This window comes from Mustela nivalis (assembly GCF_964662115.1).
Source record: "Mustela nivalis genome assembly, chromosome: 1".
Taxonomy (NCBI): domain Eukaryota; kingdom Metazoa; phylum Chordata; class Mammalia; order Carnivora; family Mustelidae; genus Mustela; species Mustela nivalis.
The window spans coordinates 40,116,294-40,141,293 of NC_139020.1; the positions used below are offsets into that span (position 1 = coordinate 40,116,294).

Here is a 25,000-nt window from a genome sequence, read left to right on the forward strand (position 1 = left end):
GAGAGCATGAGAGGGGAGAGATCAGAGGGGGAAGCCGACTCACCGCCGAGCAGGGATCCCCGATGTGGGACTTGATCCTGGGACGCCAGGATCATGACCTGAGCTGAAAGCAGTTGCTTAACCAACTGAGCCACCCAGGGGCCCCTGATTTGAATTCTAATGTAAGCATGTGGTGTTATGAATTTTCCCATTAGTACTGCTTATTTATTTATTTATTTATTTGGTTAATTTACTTAGTCTAAAATATTCTAATTTTTCTTTAAGTTTCTTCTTTGATGCATGGGTTATAAGAATTATATTATTATTCTTAAAATATTTGATGATTTCCAGAGATCGTTCTTTATTGATTTATGACTTAATTCAGTTATGGTCAGGGAAGATTTTTATGGCTTGAATGCTTTTGAATTTATCAAGACTTGTTTTATGGCCTAAATTATGATTTTTCTTTGTGAATGGTTTGCTGTTGAAAAGAATGTGTATCCTGAGGTTGAATGGAGTGTTTCATATCTTTTAAGTTTGTTTATTAGGTTGAAGTTGTTCCACAGTAAATTGATTTTTATTTTTTTAATGTTATGTTTTCCTCTCTATGTTTCATTTTTAATATTTCTGTTATACTCTCAATTTTACTAGTCTTTTCTTTTACATTACTTAATCTACCTTTATTTTTGTTCTGTGTATTTTCACCACAGTCATTTTAATATTTATATCTAGAAAGTAGATCTGGGTCTTTTTCATATCTTTCATGTTTCTACTGAATTTTATAATGTATTGAACTCAGTTACTAAAGTCATTTTGTTGTCCTTCTCTACTAATTCTAACACCCCTGTGTTCTAGGTCAGTTTCATTTTATTGATTCTCTTCCTCTCTATGTGTCATGCATTTTTTACTTATTTGCAAGCCTGATAATCTTTGAAATCCATTGTGAATTTTATCTTTTTGAGTGTGAGGTATCTTTCGTATCCTCTAAATATTCTTGAACTTTATTCCAGCAAACAGTTAAATTACTTTGAAATTACTTTGAAATAGTTTGATACTCTCTGGTTTTCCTTTTTATACTTGTTTGCTGCAGTTAAGTTAAGGTTAATTTTTTCTTCACCATTGAGGCAAGACCTTCCTGGGTGGTCCACGTCATTACCTGTAAGTGATGAGACTTCTTAGTCTGAATGATGTGAAAAGGCCTCTTTCTGACCCTGTGTTATCCCAGCATTGTTCCTGATGTTTTTTCTGTCTACTTTTGGGTAATTTCCTCATGTGTATGCCCTGATAATTTATCTGCTGAATACTTAAGGGCACCCTCTACAGACATCCAGGGTTCTGTCTCTATGAAATTCTCTCCTCTCTAGGACTCTGTCCAGTGAACTGCAGCAGCCTTATTCTTCCTGTCTTATTCTTGTTGTCATCTCAATTCAAGGGGTCCACTGGGGTCCTCCTGGCTTCTCCCTCTCTGTATCATCACCTGAGAACTCTCTCCAAACAGTAAGTTGAAAGAACTGTAGAGCTCACTTCATTTGTTCTCCATCTCATAACGATCACTGTCATTTATGTCCAAATTTAAGTCTATTTAAGTCCAAAGTCTTAAAAAAATGTTTTATGTATTTAAAAATTGTTTTACATGTTTTGTCTGTTTGTTGTTGTTAAGATGAAAGATGGTTTTAGGTGGGATAGTAAATCTAGTTGCTGCTGTTCCACCTTGGGTAGAATTAGAAAGCTCTGTTATTTTGATTTGTAGCTTTGAAATATTTAAAAATATTGTATGAGGCCTCCAGTTGTACAGAATAGGAATATAAAACTTCATTAGTCTTACTTTCTACCTCAAATTCAGCCAGTACCATGGATAAACTAGATTTACTAGATAGTAAATCTAGTTGCTGCTGTTCCACCTTGGGTAGAATTAGAAAGCTCTGTTATTTTGATTTGTAGCTTTGAAATATTTAAAAATATTGTATGAGGCCTCCAGTTGTACCATTGCCCTGGACTCAGCAAATATAATGGTGTATATGGGGAAAAGAATTAAAGTAGATGGGAAAAAGAGGGATAATTGATGTAATAACAAAGTTTCAAAAGGGAAGGAAGTGTTTTTCCTAAAATTTTATAGAAAATAGGTAATATGGGGTATTTGAAGAATGTGATTTATAAAATGTGCTGTTAAACATTCAGAGATGTTATTGTTTTTTGACATGTAGTAATAACACAGTTGCTTTTGGAGGGCTTATAGTTTCGATACCTAAAACCCAGTTACATATTTTCCCATCAGTTTTTAGCAGTCTTGGTGTGGAGCAGTTAGTTGGCTAAATTTGCCAACTAGCTTATCTTATTTGGAGAAAATAAATAATGAAGTACAGATTTTAGGCCAGATATGAAAAAAAATAAGTGAAAAATAAATTTAGGAATAAATGTGTAAAAAGAACTAATATTTATTTATCACCTACTATGTTCCTCATCTGCATCATGCTAAATGTTCCAGATTATCTCATTTTATCTTCATAAAAACTATATTACATGGGCATGAGTATCTGCTAGATTAAACATAATTCCATTTTCTTTAGATGAGGAGATTGAGGCCTAAGTGTACACAGCTAGGAAGCAACTGATCTAGGATATGGATCCAAGTAGAATCCAAGTAGACTGACTTTCTTAAGCCCACACACTTAACTAACCACTGAGTATATTGCCAATGAAGTTAAAATGGAAATGAATTAAAATACACAAGGGAGCTGGAAGGATTGAGGGTTGTGGTCAGAAAGCAGGATATTAATGTTAAAGATGTTGGAGACAGAGCTGCTTTGGGTGATGTTGGATCTAAGGTGGGTGGCTGGAATAGGGTTGAAGTTAATGTAATTAGAATTAAGGTAATTTAAGAATGTTTAGGCAGAGTAATGCATGTTCATGGATATTAAAATCATCCATGGTACTGGCTGAATTTGAGGTAGAAAGTAAGACTAATGAAGTTTTATATTCCTATTCTGTCATACTGACTGGCCTTCTTCACACCTTTAGGAAAATTCAGGAAGTTGAAGAACTTTAACATCAGACATTTTATTTATTTATTTATTTATTTATTAATTAAAGATTTTATTTATTTCTTTGGCAGAGACAGATAACAAGTAGGCAGAGAGGCAGGCAGAGAGAGAGGAGGAAGCAGGCTCCCCGCCAAACAGAGAGCCCGATGCGGGGCTCGATCCCAGGACCCCGAGATCATGACCCGAGCCGAGGGCAGAGGCTTTATAACCCACTGAGCCACCCAGGTGCCCCCAGACACCTTATTTAATTGGTCAGGTTAAGAATCCCAGGTCTTCAACCTGCCAGCAAACAATCTAATAAATAGATACACTTGCTTTACTGGTGTCCACTCCTTGTTATAACTCCTGAAGTTATCTGAGCCTCAGTCAAGGAAAAGTTTTTTTTTTTTTTTTATAATTTTTTATTTTTTATAAACATATATTTTTATCCCCAGGGGTACAGGTCTGTGAATCACCAGGTTTACACACTTCACAGCACTCACCAAAGCACATAACCTCCCCAATGTCCATAATCCCACCCCCTTCTCCCAAACCCCCTCCCCCCAGCAACCTTCAGTTTGTTTTGTGAGATTAAGAGTCACTTATGGTTTGTCTCCCTCCCATCCCATCTTGTTTCATTTATTCTTCTCCTACCCACTTAAGCCCCCATGTTGCATCACCACTTCCTCATATCAGGGAGATCAGATGATAGTTGTCTTTCTCTGCTTGACTTATTTCGCTAAGCATGATACGCTCTAGTTCCATCCATGTTGTCGCAAATGGCAAGATTTCATTTCTTTTGATGGTTTATAGCAGCAATGTCCACAATAGCCAAACTATGGAAAGAACCTAGATGTCCATCAACAGATGAATGGATCAAGAAGTTGTGGTAAATATACTCAAGGAAAAGTTTTAATGTCATTGTTTGACACTTAATCACTGTGGCCTTTTTGGCTCCCCTGTTCAGGTACTCATCAGTGCCAGAGAGGAATTTCAGCATATCTAGGAGTTAGGGTCATCTGAATTTTCCTGCTTCAGATAGGGGAGTTCACCAGAATAAGTATATATTGAAGTACCAAAACTTGTAGAATTCCTAAGTTTCTTGGCTGGTTATTTAATATTTGTCAGGTAATCTCATGGAGTATTAGCTCTTTAATGTCATCTTAACTCCTAGTATTATTTTATTTTATTTTTAAAAATATTTCATTTATTTATTTGATACAGAGAGAGAGCACAAGTAGACAGAGAGGCAGGCAGAGAGAGAGCGGGAAGCAGGCTCCCTGCTGAGCAGAGAGCCCTATGCGCAGCTTGATCCCTGGACCCTGAGATCATGACCTGAGCTGAAGGCAAATGCTTAACCTACTGAGCCACCCAGGTGTCCCTTAGTATTATTTAACTATAACATTATTGTTGTTAATATTTTTAAAACAAACTCTTTTACCAGCCTTATTTTTTTATGTAAATTCTCTTTGGAGAGAAGATGGTGCCCTCTTCAGCCTAAGAAAGAAGACCATTCTGGATTTTATACTATACTTGATGAGATTATAATATGAAAATTAGCCCAACAGTAACTGCATTTTGGCAATACTCTCTTTCCCTGATTTTGTTTAGCGTGGGTTTCCTGCTCTGCAGGAATTTGGTCCTCAGTGGATTTTAAGCTCTAGCACTTTGAGGTCGCACAGACCCACAGACCTGTGCCAGGTCATGGGTTTCCATTTGTGGCCAGCTCTATGATTAAAATGCTTCAGAGCATATCAGTGACAAGGCAGTGTTGGCATTCAGTGCCGTCAGTTTGTGTAATGGTTAAGCCACAGATGTGTGTGGGTATCATGTTGTCATCATGTTCTAGAGTGAGTTGACCAAAAATCAAATGGGGCAGGGAAGGCATAAAATCAACCTATAAGGCAAATTAGGAAAGAGAAATTTGTTTCTCTAAGAGATTTGAAGTTTTCATGTCAGCGAGTCTTAAAGTTTGGTTTGTAAATGAGTCTTAAAGTTGAAAACAAAGTATTTTATTTCCTCAAGCAATAATTCTGTGTCCCCATCATGTTTATATTTTATTAGAGAATGGGTAGGTATAGGATAATTTAAATAGAGTGTTAAAGTTATCACTATTTTTTAGGATTAAAAAAGGAAATAGGTAGTAGTTATATTGAAGGCAGAGAAAGAGGGGCCAAGTTAAGGGTGAAATGCTAATTGGAGCCAATGCAGGAGACAAGGGAATATTTCTTAAATATAATTAATATTGTAAATTAAAGTGTTCTTTTAAAAACAAATAAACAAACAAACAAACAAACAAACGGCTTGTGTTTCAGCCTGATCTCTTACTATTCTCAAGAGAAACTTTCTAATTCACAGGAGGGAATATAAAAGGAAACCAAAGTGAAATAAGAGTCAAATAGTTGCTGAGTACACTGAGGCTTCATTTATGAAAATTGAACTTAGAGTGAGTCTTAATCAGTGATGGGGCACTAGATGTTTAAGGTTGAGGTAGAAAAAGCATCAAGTAGGGACAGAGCCAGAGTCAGGAAAGACTACATGGAAGATAGTATTTAAGCACAGTGGCTTAGCATATGCTGAGTTTTATATTTCATGCATTGTTACCCTGTAGTGTTTATAATTAAGATAAAAAAAGAATTCCAAAGATTTTATAGATTAAAAAAAAGAAGTTCTAAGGGAACCCCATATTTTATACTTAACATTTTCCTATCAGTTAGAAATCTGTGTTTTCAAAACTGCACTTTAACTTTGTTGCATACAGCGCTTTGGAAAATAGATTCCCAAGTTTGGAAGGTCAATGCAAACCCTTCATACCAACAAAATATACACTTTCCTTTCCAACACGCCAGAATAGTTCTTCTGATGCTGTTGAATATTAAAGTAATGAAGGATTTTGGTGTTATCTAAATTATTTGTTTTGTTCTCTGGGCATATGAACTAATGCAAATTTGCAAAGGCTGGTTGAAAAATAAAACCTCACTTGGATAGCATTTAATAAAAAATGCAAGTCTTTTGACTAATAGTAAGATTATAGTATTTGGTTCTTCTCCCAAGTAAACAGATTGATTTTCAGGAATTTGAATGATGGAAAAATGACCTTTAAACCTATTTTTCAAGTGGAAGAGACTGTTATATTGTGAAAATTCACACACAAATATTTTGGAGAATACAAATCTCCAGGGAATTATGGGGAGCAAAAAATTACAAGATAAACCATATGGACTTGAGCTGATATTACTGACATTTTTCTTTTATGAGTATACCAGTTTTATAATGTAAATTTGAAAGGTTTCAGTTCTAATGAATGAGTTTCGTTGTTAGCTGTTTCCAGATAAATTGACTCATTTCTGCTATTTTTTAGTCAATAGCCATTTGTTGAGGGTCTATTAGCTGCCAAATCCTCTTCTAGGCACCAAAAATACAGTAGTGAACAAGATAATGTTTGCTTTCCTAGATTGATATACTTTCTGGGAAAAATTAATAATAAAAAGAAAAATACAATACAATAACAGTATGATATCAAACAGTTTGATATTTTGAAAAGAGAAATTAAAATAGGGACTTTAGCTACATAGTGATTGAATGGCTACTTTAGGTAGGCTGTTGGGGAAAATTGTCTGAAAAGTTTGTACCTGAATTCAGATCTGAATGATTAAAAGGATGCAGTTAAGTTAAAATCTGGGGAAGGGGCCTAACGAAGAATAATAATTAAAATAGCATGAACATAGGAATGCGTCTGGCATTTTTGTGGAAAGGAAAGAAGACCAATATGCTTTTTTTCACAAAAGAGAGAGAAAAAAATTCCAGTAGTTAAAAATTATTAGGACACTTTTTGCCTCTTACAGCTGAAAGTACAAAGATCAGGTAGTTTTAGGATTGTTTGATCTTGTCAACCATGTAGCACCTGTTGCCTATTTTATCAGGAGTAGAAGTTCAAACATTTCTGTGCCCTCATCTTGGTATGGAATCATCAGAAACACAATGCACTCAAGCACTGGGCTGGCTATAGTGGAGACACAGTGTAAGACAGTTTTTCTGGTGGCATTGGTCCTCATTGGTCCCTTTTGGCAGCTGATAGAGAGGGACTTACCACATATGCCCATCTTGTGCTGTAGCCTGCAAAAGGCAGATACAACTGTGTAAATTTGGCCAGAGTTATCTTCTCCAAACCACGGGGAAGACAAATTTTAGTTTGGATCTAGGCAAGTTAATGACTTACTGGAACCAAAAACCAATAATCTGAAGAAGAAAAGAGATCTTAGAGTCACTCCAACATACTCTCTTATGGCATGTATGATGCACATGCTTAAGCAGAAATAAAAAATATATTTCCACACAAGGTGATAAGCCCAGCAGAGACTGTGAGGACTCTTGATCTCTTGGTGAAGAACCATTCCAGGCCTTTAGGGAGAGGGTGGATTATGCAGAGTTTGATACTGAGTTTTCATTCTACTCCATTTGAAGAGCAATTTCTGGATTTTTAAACTGGTTGTGTCTGTGTGTGTGTGTGTGTGTGTGTGTGTGTGTGAGATTGATCTGATATATGTTATATTGATCATTGATATAGGGTGGTGTGACAAGTTCAGGCAATTCTTCCCACAGAAAACAATTATAGTAACTGGAAAATAATCAAAACAGAAATTTGAAGATACTGGAAAATGACCAAAGGCAGGTAGAAACTTGAGAAGAGTTTACTACTGAAAGACTGCTGCTACATTGGGTAGAAAGTACAATGCTGTGTGTTGTGGCTTTTTTAGAAAGCCTCAGCTTAAACGACTCAATTTCAGGGAAAATTCTAGAAGCAAGAGCACCACAAAGGTCTGAAATCCAAAAACCTGAGTATAATATTTTTGTAAATTCCTGGATGATCAATAAAATATGACCCCAGAAAGGCTGGTGAAAAAGCAGGGAGAAAATAAAGATGGGTTTGCTTTTGAATGAAAGAATTGCTTCTGGGGAAATATTATAGTTATGCCTTTTATTGAGTGCATTTCCTAGTACACAGGGAGCTTGGATGGCAGAGAATAGAAATCTTATTAGATTGACTTGTCAGAAGACAGAATTCTGGGATGGAAAAGGGACTGGAAATTTATTAGGAGGGACTGGAGGCAAGAAACCACCAAAAGAGTGAACCCCCAAATCTAAGCATTGACTCAGCTAAATTTCTTGGCAGACGTATAAACTAATAGGGACAGAGGAGACCAACATGGAGGCTAGACTTAAAAGCAGCAGCTGGAAGCCAAGAAAATTTGGCCAGAGTTATCTTCTCCAGACCACGGGGAAGACAAATTTTAGTTTGGATCTAGGCAAGTTAATGACTTACTGGAACCAAAAACCAATAATCTGAAGAAGAAAAGAGATCTTAGAGTCACTCCAACATACTCTCTTATGGACAGAATGTATCTCCCCCAAATTCATATATAAGGCCTAACCCCCACTTTAGCTATATTTGGAGATAGGGTCTCTGAGGAAGTAGTTGAGGTAGATGAGGTCATAAGGGTGGGAAACTGATCCAAAAGGCTTGGTATTCTTATAAGAGAGACTAAAAAACTTTATTTCCCCCCACCCTGCCACATACACACTGGGAAAGGCCATATGGTGACATAGTGAGAAGATGGCTGCTGCAAGCCAGGAAAAGAATCCTCATCAACTGAGCCTTGAGCTTGGACTTCTAGCCTCCAGAACTATGAAACCTAGAAAGTAAAATTTCTGTTTTCTAAGCCAGCTGATTAAGGTATTTTGTTATGACAGTCTGAGCTACTGAGCTAACTAACATATTATCTATCATGACAAGTTTGGAACAAAAAATTACTAGCCATGGTAATAAATTGGAAAATGTAATTCATATGTAGGGAAAAAAATACATCAATACCAACTGATTGCAAGTGGGTCAAGATATTAAATAAGCACAAATGTCAAAGTAGCTGTTATATTCAATGAATTAAAAATATATTCAAAGGTTGGAAAAAGTTTATTGTACATTGAATTATTATTTTTTAACAGACAAATGGGAACTAAAAAAATAAGCCAATGGAAATTCTACAGCTAAAAATTATAATAACTGAAAATAAAAATTCCCTAGTTGAGCTCTAAAACAGACTGAAAATAGCATAAGAAAGCCTCAGTTAACTAGGTATAGTTTACTGGAAACTATACATTCCAAAGGGCATAAATAAAAGTAGATCAGAGAAAAATGAACAGAGCTTCTTTAGAGAACACTGGAGCATATCACGGGGTCCAACATATGTGTAATTGGAATCAAGAGTCAAAAAGAAAGAGAAAAGGACACAAAATGTATTTCCAGAAATAAACAGAATGCTTCTGAAATTTGATTACAAATATTAACTTACAGATAAAAGAGACTCAATGACCCTCATTTGGAAAATAAAGAAAAGCTGTACCTACAACCCCCATGTTTAAGATGTTAGAAATCAAAGATAAAAGAGAAAATCTTGAAGATCATAAGAGAGGAAATGACTCATCACTTATAGTTATGATACAATTATAAGTTGACTTCTAATTATAAATAGTGGACACAAGGAGATATTAGAGTGAAATATTCAAAGTGCTGAAAGAAAAGCCACCACCACCACCAAAAAGTCAGCCAAAATTTGTTTTCAGCCAAGTTGTCCCTCAAAAGTGAAAGAGATTTTCTAATAGACAAATTGAGAGAATTTGTCACACCACTAAAGGAAGACCTATACCACTAAAGGAAGATCTTCAAGTTGAAAGGTAATCAGCTATACAAAAGGAATAAGGGGGACTATAAATTGTAAATAACTTCAAATAAGGAAATATTTATTTATAGTTTTATTTCCTAATTTTTCTAAAATACCTATGACTATGTAAAGGAAATTTTTAACACTGTATTGTTTGGCTTGTAACACAGATGATGTATTTTGCATAACAGTGATAACACAAAGGATGGAGGGTGCTAGATAAAAACTACACTGTTGCAAATTTCCCATATATCATCAAAGAATGTCAATATTTAAGTAGATTAAAATAATTTAAAGTTTAATGTTTTAATTCCTAAAATGACCATTTAAAAATGTGAAGAATTATAGCTAAAGAAGTAAAAGAAAATTTAAATTAAGAAAAGAAAGAGAAAGTGAGAAAGATGAACAGAGGAAGTAAGGCAAACAAAAGAAGAACAGCAAAATATCAGAAAGATATCCAGTCATACTGATAATTACATTCAATGTAAGTGGAATTCGTTCGGTAAGGATTATTATACCAAATAAAAAAGCAACCCTCATATTTTTATATAAGTGTGTTTTGAAAATAAAATAATAGAAAAAAGTATAACATGCAAAGATAAACATGAAAGCTAAAGTAGCTATATTAATATGATTTGGTAGACTTAATACAAGGATTATTACTGGAGACAAAGGTAGAGATTTCATGATGATAAAGGGTAAATACAGTGGGAAGATATAACAGTTATAAATGTGAATGCATCTAATAACAGAATTCCAAAACTTAAAATCTTAACTGCAAGGAAAAATAGGTAAATTAACAATTATAGTTGGAGATTATATTATCACTCAGTGTTTGATATACTAACTTGATAGGAATCCTGTAAAGATACGTAAGAATTAAACAATACCCTTAGCTAATTTGACCTAATTGATATTTATAAAATACTCTACCCAACAATGGAAGAACATTTCTTTTTAAAATTTTATGAAATATTTAGCAATGTAGATTATATTCTGGGCAATAAAACACAGTACCAATACTTTTAAAAGGACATTTAAAAGTCATTAAAAGTACATTCTCTGACTATGATATAACTAAATTAGAAATCAGTATTAAAGGTATGTGGAAAATCACCATATAGTTGGAAATTAAATAATATACTTTTAAATGACCTATGGGTTAAAAAGGAGAAGGAAATGAGAAAATATCTTGAAATAAATTAAATTTAAGACACGGCATATCAAAGTTTGTGGGATGCTGCTAACATGGTGCTTGAGGGGAAATATAACAGTAAATGTTTTCTTACAAAAGAAGACAAGATGAGAGTTAATTATTTAACTTGCCACCTTAAGTAAGAGACTCAGAAAACAGGAGGAAATGAACTCTAATGTAAGTCAAAAGAAGGAACTAGTAAGCATAAGAATGGAAATTAATGAAATAAAAATAGGAAAAAAAGAGGAATGAAACAGAGAAACTTAATGAATGCAAAAGTCAATTTTTGAAAGAGAAAAAATTTGATACTAATTTAACTAATTGAACAAAAATTAGAAAATAGATTACTGATGTCAAGAATAAAAAATGAGATGATTATCAACAACTTAATGCCAATTTCACAAATTTAATGAAGTGGACAGAATTCTTGAAAAATAAAAATTCCAAAAAATTTCAAGATGAAATAGAGAATCAGAATGACTTCATATCAGTGAATATAGATCATTGAAATTTGTAATTTAGAATATTTCCATTAAGGAATTATGGGCCCATATGGCTTCTCTGGCAAATTCTAGCAAGTATTTAAGAAATACATACTACCAATTTTTACAGATTCTTTTAAGAAATCATTACCTTATAGGCTAATTGGTGGATAATGGACTATAAAGAAGCAAGAGTTGAAAGCAAGGAGACTGGTAGGAGTTTGTTTATAAAGTATGCATTAAATTGATGATTAATCAAATTTGAGTTGTGGCAGTGGACTTGGAAAGAGTGGTTTAAGTGGGGATATATTTAAAAAAAGATAGAACTTACTGAGTTTTGACAGATGTGGGATATGAGAGAACAATCACTATGCCTCCTTAATCTTTTTCCCAAGCAATAAAATCCATAGAGAGCTATTAATTACAATTCAGGAGATTTGAAAAAAGTGTATTTGAGGGTGAGGGGGTAACAAAGAATTTTAGTTTGTATGTGTTTAGTTCAAGATGCTTCTTGAGATTTCCAAGGAAATAATTGATGGGATGGTCTTGTGTTTAGTGGAGAGATTGTGGATGAAGACATGAATTTAGGAATCATCAGCATTTAGAAAATTTTGCTAAGGAACTGGATGAGATCATCTAGGCATTGAATATAGATGGAGGTGAACAGATTGCTAAGTCTACTAATCTTTTAGAAGCTCATGTGAGCAAGAGAAGACAGCAAATAGTGTGACTCTTCAATAGTCTTCGTTTCTTTATGTCTCTTCCTAAATTCTATTTCATATTCAAAACTTACTCTGACAACCATATTCACTCAAGACACCATGATTTTTTTTTTTTTTCTTCACTTTGACTATGCAGTGGGCACCCTTTGTTTTTCCTCTCTCTCCAGGCTAAAATCATTCCCATTTTGGATCTCTGTAATTGCTATTTTTCTCTTTCTGGAGCATTCCTTCCACTGGTCTCCATACAGTAGATTTGATCACATTCAGAATTCAGTTCATGTTATTCCAAACTTAGAGAGCCCTCCCTGCTTCCCTTCCCCCAAAAGCTACTCTTTCACTCTGTCCTATTGTCTGATTTAATTTGCACCAAAACCATTTCATTATTTTAAAAGTTTTTATTATTAATTGGCATTTTATTCCCTCTTTTTTCTTGTTTTCCCTCATTCTAAATATTTGTGTTCTCCAGGATCTGACTTCAACCTTCTTATATTTTACATTATATTTCTTCTCATTCTAGAATGTATTAACTCTTTAGTTTACCACCTGTGTTGTTCATTTTTGTATCAGCAGCTTCTAGAACAGTGTCTATCTGGCATATCACAGGTGCTCAGCAAATGTGTTTTGAATTTGAATAAAAATGTGAGTGAATATGAGGACTTTTGATCTTAGTTACCTAAAATGACTAATTTCAGTTTGACTTACTGTACATTTTTACCCATCTTCATCTATATTTTTTCCCCAGTGAGAAATTTCTTCATCCTCTCCATGACTAAGCTCTTTTGATGTTTTCTTGATCCCCTATTTCACTACCTTCAGTGCTAGCTCTTTGAATTATAATCTGTTTTAGTTTTCGGTCACCCTTTATTTACATTTACTACTTTTTTCAGCCTTCTCATAGATTCAAAACAGTAACAATCAAGGACTTCCCTTTGCTCTTGCCATTTTCTCAAGCTAACATACTTTCCTTCATTACTTTTGTGGCTAAACTTATTGAAAGAGTATCACCATTGGACCTTAAAGTGAAGCTCAAGTACTGATTTTGACCTATGTACCAATGTTTTTATTCTAAGTTTACCAATAATTCCTAGTTCCTAAACTCAATGTTCTCTCTTAACGTCCCTACCTCAGACACTCAGCAGCACTTGATACTCCCGTTTATCCTTTCCTTTTTGCAGATCCTTTGTCCTTTGGTTCTCATCCCCATCTCTGTATTATCATCCTAATCTCAGTCATTGTCTGAGTTTCCTTATTTTACCTGCAAAGAGAAGATGTTCTTTAAGGATCCTCTCCTCCACCTTCTTCCACTGGCAGCTTCATTTTGGGTCATGGTTTTGATAATTAACAATGTGCCAATAGTTATAAACCTGCAGTTATTTTCAGAGATCCAGATTCTTATTTCCACTGTTTTTTGGGGGTGCTTTGACCTGAAGTTCTTGCCATAACTTCAAAGTCAGTATTTCTTTCTTTTTTTTTTTTTAAAGGTTTTTTATTTCTTTATTTGACAGAGAGAGAGAGAGAGAGAGAGACAGAGATCACAAGCAGGCAGAGAGGCAGGCAGAGGCAGAGAGAGAAGCAGGCTCCCCGCTGAGCAAGGAGCCTGATGCGGGGCTCCATCCCAGGACCCTGATCATGACCTGAGCTGAAGGCAGCAGCTTACCCCACTGAGCCACCCAGGCGCTCCCAAAGTCAGTATTTCTTAAATGAAACCTATCATCATTCTTCCCAAACACATGCTTCTCACTATACATTGGTACTCCTCTACCTAGACTTTGGAACTGTGGTATTTCCTTTGATTTCTCTCTTTCTTCATCTTCCTGTTAAACTATTTATCAAGTCCTGTTTATTCTAGCTCTGTTAGATCTATAAACTTCTCCCTTCTCTACATTTTCATTGGTACTACTCTGTGTAGGCACAACACTTCCTTTGGCCTTTGAATGATTGACTGAATTCTATTAATTCCAGATGCATTGTCTTCTCTCATCCATGTTGCAGTTGGCAGATGGATTAACTTTACTAAAACACAAATCTAATAATGTTGCAAATTTCACCATTAATAGTAATAATAGCAAAAACTTATTAAGTGCTTACTGCTTGCTAGGCCACTTTTTAAAATGTTTTTCAATGATCTCTTACACAAATATTGCAACACAGATACTCTTAATGTCCCCATTCTTAATATCTTTCTTCAGAAGAGGAAACGGAAACACAGGAAGAAGTAATATGCACATAGTGACACTGTGTTAAGGCTAGTATTTGATGATTTTAGCCAGCACACTATGTACTGCCTTGGCAATAAAACCTGAAGACTCTATCTATACAGGACTGTCTGTGAATTTGATTCAATTCACTCTGTTTTAATTGAAAAGAATTCACTCTTATCTTAAGCAATACTATCAGTGATATAACAGATTTTATGTGCTAGTAATATTTTTTCCATACTCATAAAATACATATAAAGCAGTTAAAATAAAAAATTACATCAGTGTATCAGTTAAAATCATACCTCATACCATACTTTAGGACATACTTATCTGCAAAACAAAGTTAAAATCATTATGCTGTTATGCAGATTTTTTCACCACTCATTTTTTAATGATAATTGCAACTTAAATATGTAATATTATTTCCCATTTCTACCCTTTATTCTCCCACAGGTAAAAATAAGTAAATAAATAAATGCCATTCTTCCTCTATATATCCTACTACTTCTGGGTTCTTGATTTTTGTTCATGCAAACAAAACCTAATCTTTAGTACTCTATTAAGTGAACTTTCACATGTAGTGCTAAGTTTATTTTATTTTTTAGTAATTTCTACATCCAACATGGGGCTCAAACTCAAGATCCCAAGATCAAGAGTTGCATGTTCTTCTAACTAGTCAATGGGGTGCCCCCAGATGTCAAAATTATTTCCATTCTTTCCACTTATGAAGATTCAACTAAGTGGTTTTAATAGATTCCTTAACTGGATAGGATATTTCTGTCCTAAACCAGTGCTTTCTAGGAGGCTTTTCACAATGATGGAAATAGACTTTCAGTACAGTGACTATTAAACACATATGGCTGTTGAGCACCTGAAATATGGCTACTGAGACTGAGGAATCAAATTTTTGGTTTTATTTAACTTTAATTAATCAAAATTAAAATTTAAAAAGCCACAGATGGCTAATGGCTCTTATAGTAGATAGTACAGCTGAATGACCAATATATTTTAAAAAGTTGTTACTGTAGCATATAAATACATTTTAATTGTTTATAGTTTCCTGGAAGGAAGAATCTTCATTTTATTTTTGTGTATGTATTCTAATGCATCTAGCACATTTCTTCGTATGTCAAAGAACACAATAGATATTTGTTATGTGACTAAATGAATGGATGACTATCTGTTAACTTTGCTTAATTGTGTTAGTATCAGTGATATCACAAACTGTTCCATAATTTAATTTTTTTCAAGATAACTGATAAAATAAATGATTATAAAATAAACAACTGGCTTTCATCTTTGCCATTGCTTATATGATTCGATTCTTTAATAAAAAGTGCTTTCATTTCATCAGTTCATCCTTATTTTTTCCTGACATTGCTAGAAATGAAAACATCTATTTTGTTAACAAGCTCAATTTCAAGTCAGCCAGACTGCAAATCCTCAGATTTACTATAGCTCAGTCAACAAACCCTGGAATATGTCCACCTAGATTCACCATGGTTCTAATCAGCCTTTTGCACATGGAATGCTCCCCATGAGGCTTAGACCCTTGTGACACTCATCTCTTTCTAATGCAAGTGCCTGCTTCTCCCTCTGCTGGTTTCAGAATAAAAGCCTTGTCAAAAAAAAAGAATTAGATCTTGACAGCTTTTTTCCTATGGTTAATTGAGTTGATAGATATACTTGACATTTATCTAAGTATAGAATAGAAGATTAAGACATTTTCTACATACATTCTGTGTTTTAGGGGAGGTCACTTTCTGAGGTCATTTTAATGTGGCTGTGCAATTAGTAGTAGTGATAATTCCGCTTCATATCACAATGTCGTTAAAGTTCTTTCAAATTGACAGATAAACTTTTCTTTCTAGGGTTTGAATTGTTTGGATCATCTTTAAGTTCATCCTCTAGGTCTTCCCTCCTTCAGTCCTGTAAATTAATAGTTATTGAAAAATATAAAAGATGATATGCAGTTTCGTTCTGTTCAAAGAGAATAGGGATAGAGGGCTGGATTTGAGATCACCTTAATTATTGTCCCTAAATTTGTGAGGGCATTCCCTGGTATTGTTAGGCAGATCTTAAGAAAATTTGAGTCTGTGTGTTTGTGTGTGTGTGCCCGAGTGCCTGCACACACGCACATATTCAAAAGTTCCTGAGCATCTAATTGTGTTTGTTGTTATTGATAGAAATGCAGACTATGATTTTTTTCTTTAATTTCCCAGGGAGATTTATTTTTTTTTTTATGTTCTTATGTTAGCGTGCTAAGGTTATCTCATGTAGATATCTAACATCTTTACTAGTGATTCTTATCATCCAATTTAGTGTTAGGTATTCATTTATTATAGCCGCTATTTAAACATTTTACATTTGTAGTATTTCATTTTAGTCTGTAAAACATTTCAATGAATCTAAAATGTATTAGTACATTTTTAGAATAACAGTTTGTGCAAGGGATTTTGAAAACATATATGCTTTGGAAACTAATGAAATTATTATTATAAATATTATAGGTGTTAATGTTTATTGAGAGAAGACTATACAAATAAATTGGAGATTAGAAAAATGTATTTAAAAAGGAAAGCAAAAATAATTTTCAACTTAAAAAATGTAAACAATTCTATTTAGATTAAACTCTGAATATAGTAGTCTAAGGCAACTAAATTAGTAATGCTAAAAAGCAAATGTTTGCAATGTTGTAAGAGACAAAAGAATTACCCCAAAAGAATATTCTATTATGTCAGTAAATACTAGCAACTTACAAAAAGAATTTGGTAGCAAAGGCATCAGGCTACATTTTAAGTCTTTCTTAACTATTGCATTTAATTTTTATATAGCATACTAAGATCATAAGGGATAATAGCACTATTTAGGAAGCTAAATACCACTAGTAAAAACTATAAAATTCACTTTAGAAAAATAGTAACTACTTCTAAATGGTTGCTTAAAAAATAAGGCTATCAAGTTATATTTTTATTGACTGACAAAGCTCATGTAAAAGGGAGTGAAGGGGTCAATATTCCTTTTTTTTATGTTTTATAAAGACTTTTTTTTTTTTTTAGATTTATTTATTTATTTATTTGACAGAGAGAGAGAGAGGGAGAGAAGGAACACAAGCAAGGGGGAGTGAGAGAGGAAGAAGCAGGCTTCCCGCTGAGCAAGGAGCCTGATTCAGGACTTGATCCCAGGACCCTGGGATCTTGACTGAGCCAAAGGCAGATGCTTAACCAACTGAGCCACCCAGGTGCCCCAAGGTAATATTTCTAAAATAGATACAGAATTAAGGCAAGAAAGGAACATAATAGCTGTAAGAAATAGAAGAAAAATAAATAAGAGCATCATGCTAGGAAAAGAAAATGAATCAGGTATAGACTCAGTAAAGTTTTTTAGTGAGTAAAAAATGGTATGGTAACATATTCAGAGATTTATTTTTATTCCTTTCACATGTTGAGCCATTAAGAATTAATGTCTTCCTGCTAGTGTTTAATTTATTCCTGCCAAGAAGCTTACATATTCGAAAGTTTGGGCTTAAAGTATCTCCTTTATAGCTGTGTAAACAGGGTTTCAGTCAAAGTAGAGATTAAATAGGTTCCTCATGGAAGAGGGTACTTAAAATGATGGGCTCTTGCTTATTCAGGTAGAGACAAAAAGCCTCTAATACAGAGGAAAGACACCTCAGTGTGCTGTGCTGCAGTTGTGTCAGGGTAGGACTAAGGTCCAGTCACCAAGTCAAGAGTGTGGCAGAAACTTGAGGCTACCACTCTCAAATGTCCATGGTGAGGAAGTGTGTTCCTTGAGGGAAAGGTATATCTGTTTATAAATGAAGACCTGAGGCCTTCTGAAAGGGAAGGTGCCTGTAAATGTTCTAAATAATCTTATTTGGAACTCTTAGTATAGGAGACTAGGTTGAATGCATCTGAATGGCCCTGACCAAGACCTAGTGGTTAGGAGGAAGGCATTGAGATCCCTGAAATAAAATTTCCTATAGGACAGGAATAGTATGGGCTGGTACTTTAGATGGTATACAGTGACCTAATATTCATGTTGCCATTATGGGAGGGGTGAGGTTTTACTGGTTAGGATACAACATGGAGCTGGTACCCCCTCATGAGCCAAGCCTTGGTTCTACTGTGTGGGGAACAATTGCTAAAATATGTGAGTGGTTCCTAAGAGAGGTGTATCTTCAGACTCCAGCATGGAGACCCTCTGTGGCTATGTTGACAGAATAAATATCCACAAGACTGGGCAAAAGTAAACTTCAGTAGGAACACAATTTAAAAAACGAACAGTAGTGGTAATGGAAGGATTAAATGTGAGATATCTATAAGCCTGATTTCAGAAGAGGGTTGACTTTCATTCTTTGGGGTTTGTCCCGTAGGATTCCTGCACAAAAGTGGGTCATGTTGGAAGAAATTCGACTTCCTTCTGATAAGATATATAGGGATTCAAACAATGAGTTAGGAAAATAAAAGGAGATCTGATTATATGCGGCACTTCATAACAGTTCAGGTATAATGTTAGAAATAACTATCAATCAATTAGAACTAAAAAGATAACATGTACCAGCCAAGGATCAATTGTAAGTGCTTTCTGCTCATTCCGAGAAAAGTGATCGCAGTTCCTTTGCTCCGGTCCTCTGTTTCTCTTTCCACCTGCTTCTTTGCCCAATTTTCCTGCCAAATGAGGACTTTCTCCGTATCCCTTTTCATTCAGACACTTTGTTGGAGAGAATCTAACTTGTTTAGTTACTATTCAGTAAAGCACATTTCTATTGGATATGGTTCTTGTGCTAAGCAATATCAGAGTTAGCTTCTTACATGAACGATGGCTGCCATTGACATAGGAACTGATCCTTGATACAATCCTGTGTAGTCAGGATATCAGTATTGAAAAATTGAAGGGCAATCTTGTCCCCAGAATTGGCATTTGATAGATAGAGAAGGATGATGCTACTATACCAGATTGGGGATAGCTAGGCAAAAGCTCCCGATAACAGTGTGCTTCATTAGGACTTCCAGAACCCCTGAGCACTGAGAATATTATGGCACTTCTTTTTTTTTTTTTTTTTTTAATTGAGATTATTTATTTATTTATTTGACAGAGAGAGAGAGAGAGAGAGAGAGAGAGATCACAAGCAGGGGGAGTGGCAGTCAGAGGAAGAAGGATAAGCAGGCTCCCAGCTGAGCAGGGAGCCCACTGTGGGGCTCAATCCCAGGACCCGAGATCATGATCTGAGCTAAAGGCAGGTGCTTAACTGACTGAGTCACCCAGGTGTCCCTATTATAGTACTTCTAAATGTGTAATCAAAATATATTAACTTACAGAATACATAAAAAAGTCTAAAACAGTTCTGATTTTTCCTTATTAAGCTTCCTTGTTTCTTAATTTTTTTGCTATTCTTTTTGTCGTCGTGGCTTCTACCTTATGAAATTTTGGAAGCTTCTTAGTCTGTCCATTGACAAAATAATCCTGAATGATTCTGAACCCATTGCTGGGTAGGAGAAAGGGGTACTGGGCTCAGCTGTGAAGGCTTGAAGATGGAAGATTCAGTAGAAATAAGTCATGCACTCATCAATGCTCTGAGCTTTTTTGTCCCTATTGTTAAAGGAGTTCTGGACTTTGAAGGTTCATATCTAAGGAGTCTGATATAAGTCATTTATTTATTTAATTTTTAACTAATAGATTCTGTTGCTGATTTGGTTCCCTTGTGCCCAATGAAAACCTGGTCTTTCAGTTTTCATTATTGTTTAGGTATATATTTCTAGTTTATATTATTGAGTTATTTGGATGAGTGTACTAGATTAGATCTAAAAGCTGGTTTCTACTCTCACATTTCCCTGTTAGCTAACTTCATGGCTTCACAGTGACAGCTTACCTTTGTGGAGCACAAATTAATCTCAAGTATTTTTCTCCCCCTTCTTTCTCCTCTCAGGAGACTTTTTTTGGAGGTACTTTAAGATATTAAAAATAGGGCTCCTGTAAGTCTCTTTTGGGCCTATAACTTAATTCTTTGAGTCAGAGGACACTACCTTTGAAACTAATGAAATAGAAAACAAAAGAGGTTATGTGATATTGTAGAAAGAATATAGGTTTGGGAGCTGGGCAGACATAATTTCTAATCTAAGATCCATCATTCATTATTTATGAAATCTTAGGCAATATCTTGTCTTTCTGATGTCAGAATTTTTATCAGTAAAATGGTGATGGCTATGTACATGTCAGAGTGTTGTACTAAAGAGGGTAATAAAGACAAAATACTCAGCACAATGTTTGGTGCACAGTTAATTCTCCATTATTGTTTGCTCCATTCCAGACGGACACTCAGGGAGCCACTTCACTGTTTACTCATCAGCATACGGCCTAAGTGCTATTTCTTGTGCTTGCTTAGTCATAGGCCTTATCCTGGGAGTTATTCATCATTTCGAATAGCCTGTAGAAACTCATGTCTTCTCATGCTATAACTTCGCATTTGACTGTGTAGATATTAATGCAGAAATAGAAAATAAGTTTCTCAAATAAGCCTTTTCATGATAAGCTCAGATTCATTCATTATTTCATTTTGTTCAGAAATATTTCCTAGAGTGGCTATTTTGTGCTCTTTCCAGACTTGGAATACTAGGATGAATAAGATAGATAAATGCCCTTATAAAAATTACATTTTAGTAGCCTGAGATGGACAACAAAATACGAGAAAATACATGGAGTAGGTAATTACTGATTGTGAAAAATGATAAAAAGGAAATAGTACATTCAATTAAAGTAACTAGAAATAGAAGAAGTCCATTTTTGATTGGAGGGTGAAGGAATTTTTTTCCTTTTTCCCTCCCTCCCTCCTTCCCTTTCTCTCTGTTTTACTGAGACCTGAAGTTCTAAAGAAAACTAGCGAAGTCAAGAGCCAGGGGAAGAGAATTACAAGCCTTGGCGTAAATAACTGGAAGATTCAGAGGCTGGAAAGAACTTGTCAGGAATGAGAAGAGTAAAGAAAGCCTGTGTGGCTGTAGCACAGTGAGGTGGGATAGAGGGATAGAGTTATATACTATGAGATAAAAATAATGTGACGGGAGTAATCCCCCCCCCCCCGCCCCGTCCCATTAAAGAACAGTAGGAACTCCTGGAACCATTTCATACAAGGAAACGACATGATTCCATTTACAATTTAAAATGAATCATTTTTGTAGCTATGAAAAATGACTCTAGTGAGATAAGAATGGAAGCAGGGAGGGGATGCCTGGCTGGCTCAGTGGCTTGAACCTCTGCCCTCAGCTCAGGTCATGATCTCAGGGTTCTGGGATAGAGCACTACATCAGACTCTCTGATCAGTGGGGAGCCCGATTCCCCCCCTTTCTCTTCCTGCCTTCCTACTTGCAATCTCTCTGTCAAATAAACAAATAAAATCTTCAAAAAAAAAAAAAAAAGAACGGAAACAGGGAGAACTGCAGTTGTTCAGGTTCGATGAAATACTGATGACTTAACTAGGGTGCAGACAACAGAAATGTAGAGAAATGGACAGACTGAGATATATTTAGGAGGTAGAATCAAAGTGATGTGATAGATATGATGAAGGCTGTGAGGAAAATGGAAGAATGAAGTTGGCCTTATAAGAAAATAAGAGAAGTCGTGTTAGTTTCTGTTGCAAAAAATTGGGGAAGAGTTTTGGTGAAAAAGAAAGCAAAAATTGTTTTTGAGGTGAGATATATTGGGGAATCCTAGTTTAAGCCATCTTAAGTGAAGATATAAAATGGCAGTTAGATGGAGATGCAGAATTGGAATAGCATGAAGGTATTTCATACTAAAGATTATCTTGGGAGAAAATACATGACAAAGAGAAAAGGTGATTCAAGGTAGTAGTATCCCAATAGTGACCAATTTCATGTTGGAGACAGGAGGAATAGTTAGCAAAGGAGGCTGAAAAAGAGGCATTGGTGGGGATGAAGGAAAACTCAAAATGTGTAGTGATATAAAAGCCAAGAGAAAAGAGGTGTTTAAGAAGGAGGGGTTAGAAACTACCTTCAATTTTGTGAGCCATCATTAGAATAGAATAGAGAGATTTCACTGAATTTAGGGAATATATAGGTCTTTGGCAACTTGAGAGGAAGATTATCAAACGTGTTTAGTGCTTAGAAATTATACTGAAGGAAGTTGAAGAGGTAATTGGAATATGAGGAACTGAAGATAGCAGTAGTGAACAACACATGAAATAATCTTTTACGATTTTATTATTTTTCTTATTTAAATAAGCTGAAAATGATATGAGCTATTCCCCTAGAAGAGAATGTGCGGTCAAGAAAGTTTGTTTTTAAAATATGGATGCTCCTAGAATATATAGTGGGCTGACTAAGAGTCGTTAAAAAGGGAGAGAGAAATTGTTACCGTAGACAAGGGGAATGTAACTATAGAATAAAATCCTTGAGAAAATGAGAGCGTTTGGAATCTGTATCTCAAGCTGGCTTGAGCATAGTCAGAGTCATCACTGATGTGGTCATGTCACTTAGTCCATTCTAACAGGAAGAATAAAAGAAAAGATGGGAAGATGATTTTGTAGATATGGAGGCAAAGGAATAAGGGAGTTATTTTTCATGGTTTCTACTTTCTCAATAAAGTATGAGATCATTTACTGAAAATGGAGGAAGATAGGACATGAGTTTGTTTGAGAACATTGGAAAAGGTGTGAAATATGAGCTAGAGAGTAGGAAAATAGATTAACTTGGCAGATGTAGTAAGACTGAGAGAAATGCAGAGAATTCAGTTCAGTTTGAAGTTTATGAATGGGAAATGAAATATGCAGTCCATTTGTGAAATTTTTTTGCAGTAGTATTCAATGTCTTATATAGAAAGTACAGAAAATGTATAATTTGGTTAATTCAGGTTTGAGGTTTGTTCAAGCAAGCATGACAGAGGACAAACTAATTGAGACTATTTTTAGACAGCGGTTATAATTACCACACATGTATTCTAAACTGAATTAAGATGATGTGAAGATGGGAAGTGAAGAAGAATGACATAACATAATCAAGAAAAAATCAGTAGGGTTAATCATAAAAAGGTTAGACGTGGCAGTGGAGGTACAGTTGCAAATGAAATGGAGGAAGAAGGATATGGTAGTCAACAAATGAAATGTTTAGTGTAGGGTAGTTACTAGTGATGATGAAGTCCAGGGTTTGGCCATGTGACCAGGTGGCTGATGTGGAGAAAGGAAAGATGGCCCAAGATGAGGAAGTCAAGAAACAGAGGTGGATCATCTACATGGATAATGATGTCACTAGTAATAAAACCAGGCACTGAGACATATGGAAGAACTCGGATGGAAATAGAGTGAAATTGAGGCTATTATCGTCCACCAATAAATAGTGGGTGAGAAGTCACATGGAGATGAAAGTGAGCAAGAAACCTGGAAACTTTTTCTTAATCTAGTAATTTCATAATTTTGTTTTTGATTTTAGCATTGCATCAACCACTATTCTTTAACTATAATTGACTGAAAACATGGTTTACTTAGCTATCCCCTTTCTATTTAGGTGGTTACCTGTGTGTATCTCACTGTGGATACTAGCTGTAGCTCTCATGATTCCCCTTATCTCCTAAACCTTTATTTTTTTCATGAGTATGCACTGGAATTTTGTGTGTAGCCTGTAGGTGCTCTTCTTAATCTATAGGATGGCATTGATATGTGATTTTATTTTTCATTTTCTCCCACTTATAGCACTGCCTTGAGATAATCCATAAGCCTTAATAACCCTCCTTTCAAGTTTGCATTAATTCTTTCCTATTTATTTCAACACAGTACTTATTTTTCCCCTTGAAGGTAGTTGTATTATTAGACTTCCTCTTTTGCTAGTCCTGTGTTAGGCTCTAACAATTCCCATTATTTATCTTCTGATTACTTTTTTTGCAATATAAATTCCTGACTAAATCAACATACACAAATTCACACATACTATTAATGTCTTACATGAAAGAGTGGTCTGTTTAATATCTATGTTTTAAAAAATGTAACTCTTCTAGTTCTTTTGGTGCTAGGCCAATTATGTTAATTAGAGTATATTGAGCAAAGTACATATTTCGTCTCTGCACATATATTATTCAATTTGATCAAGCTTCAATATATAAAAGCTTTTTGCAAAATGTAGTGTCAAAATGTTACCGTCTTTGGTCAGAATCTTGGCAGATAAAGTCAATTAAAAAGGTCAAAATAATGGTCCTTTATTTTACAGGAAGTGTAAATGTACAGAATTTATTGTCTAATTAAATGCAAGTCTGTAATTCAGTATTAGTATGGGGAATATAAATGTATCCAAATCAGGAAGCAGAAAAATTTGGTTTATTAATAGTAACCAGATATAAGATTGGCTATCCAGTTTGTTCCTTATTTATTGCATTTTGTTATTCTGGAAAACATTATGCCCTTATAAAATATAGACAAAAACATTTTCTATTTAGTCAAGTTGTCTTCATTATTAATTTTTGGTTAGTTGAATATCTGTCAGATTAAGGTTGTTTTGTTTAGCTATGGAAAGAGTCTTTTGTGGAGGGTGTGTATTTTTCCCTCTGCCCAATTTAATACCAAATAATACTGATTCATCCATTTAACAGATATTTATTAACTATCTACACTATTGCTTGCACTGTTCTGGGAGCTGTGCATACATCAGTGAAACAAATAAATAAAAAACAAACTAAGACACTCT

The 25,000-nt window shown here is 34.8% G+C and overlaps 1 protein-coding gene across 12 annotated transcripts in view; it reads left to right on the forward strand.

Moving 5' to 3' along the window:
- The window catches only part of CSNK2A2IP (casein kinase 2 subunit alpha' interacting protein), a 121,350-nt gene that overhangs the window by 16,521 nt on the left and 79,829 nt on the right, over window positions 1–25,000 (forward strand). For 10 of the 12 annotated variants that reach the window (XM_082743873.1, XM_082743862.1, XM_082743872.1 and 7 more), the window contains one exon: window positions 1,344–1,476. The exons of the other annotated variants lie outside the window; for them this stretch is intronic. The gene's annotated coding sequence lies outside the window, so the exon portion shown is untranslated. The remainder of the gene's footprint in view (window positions 1–1,343; window positions 1,477–25,000) is intronic. 12 annotated transcript variants of the gene reach the window in all.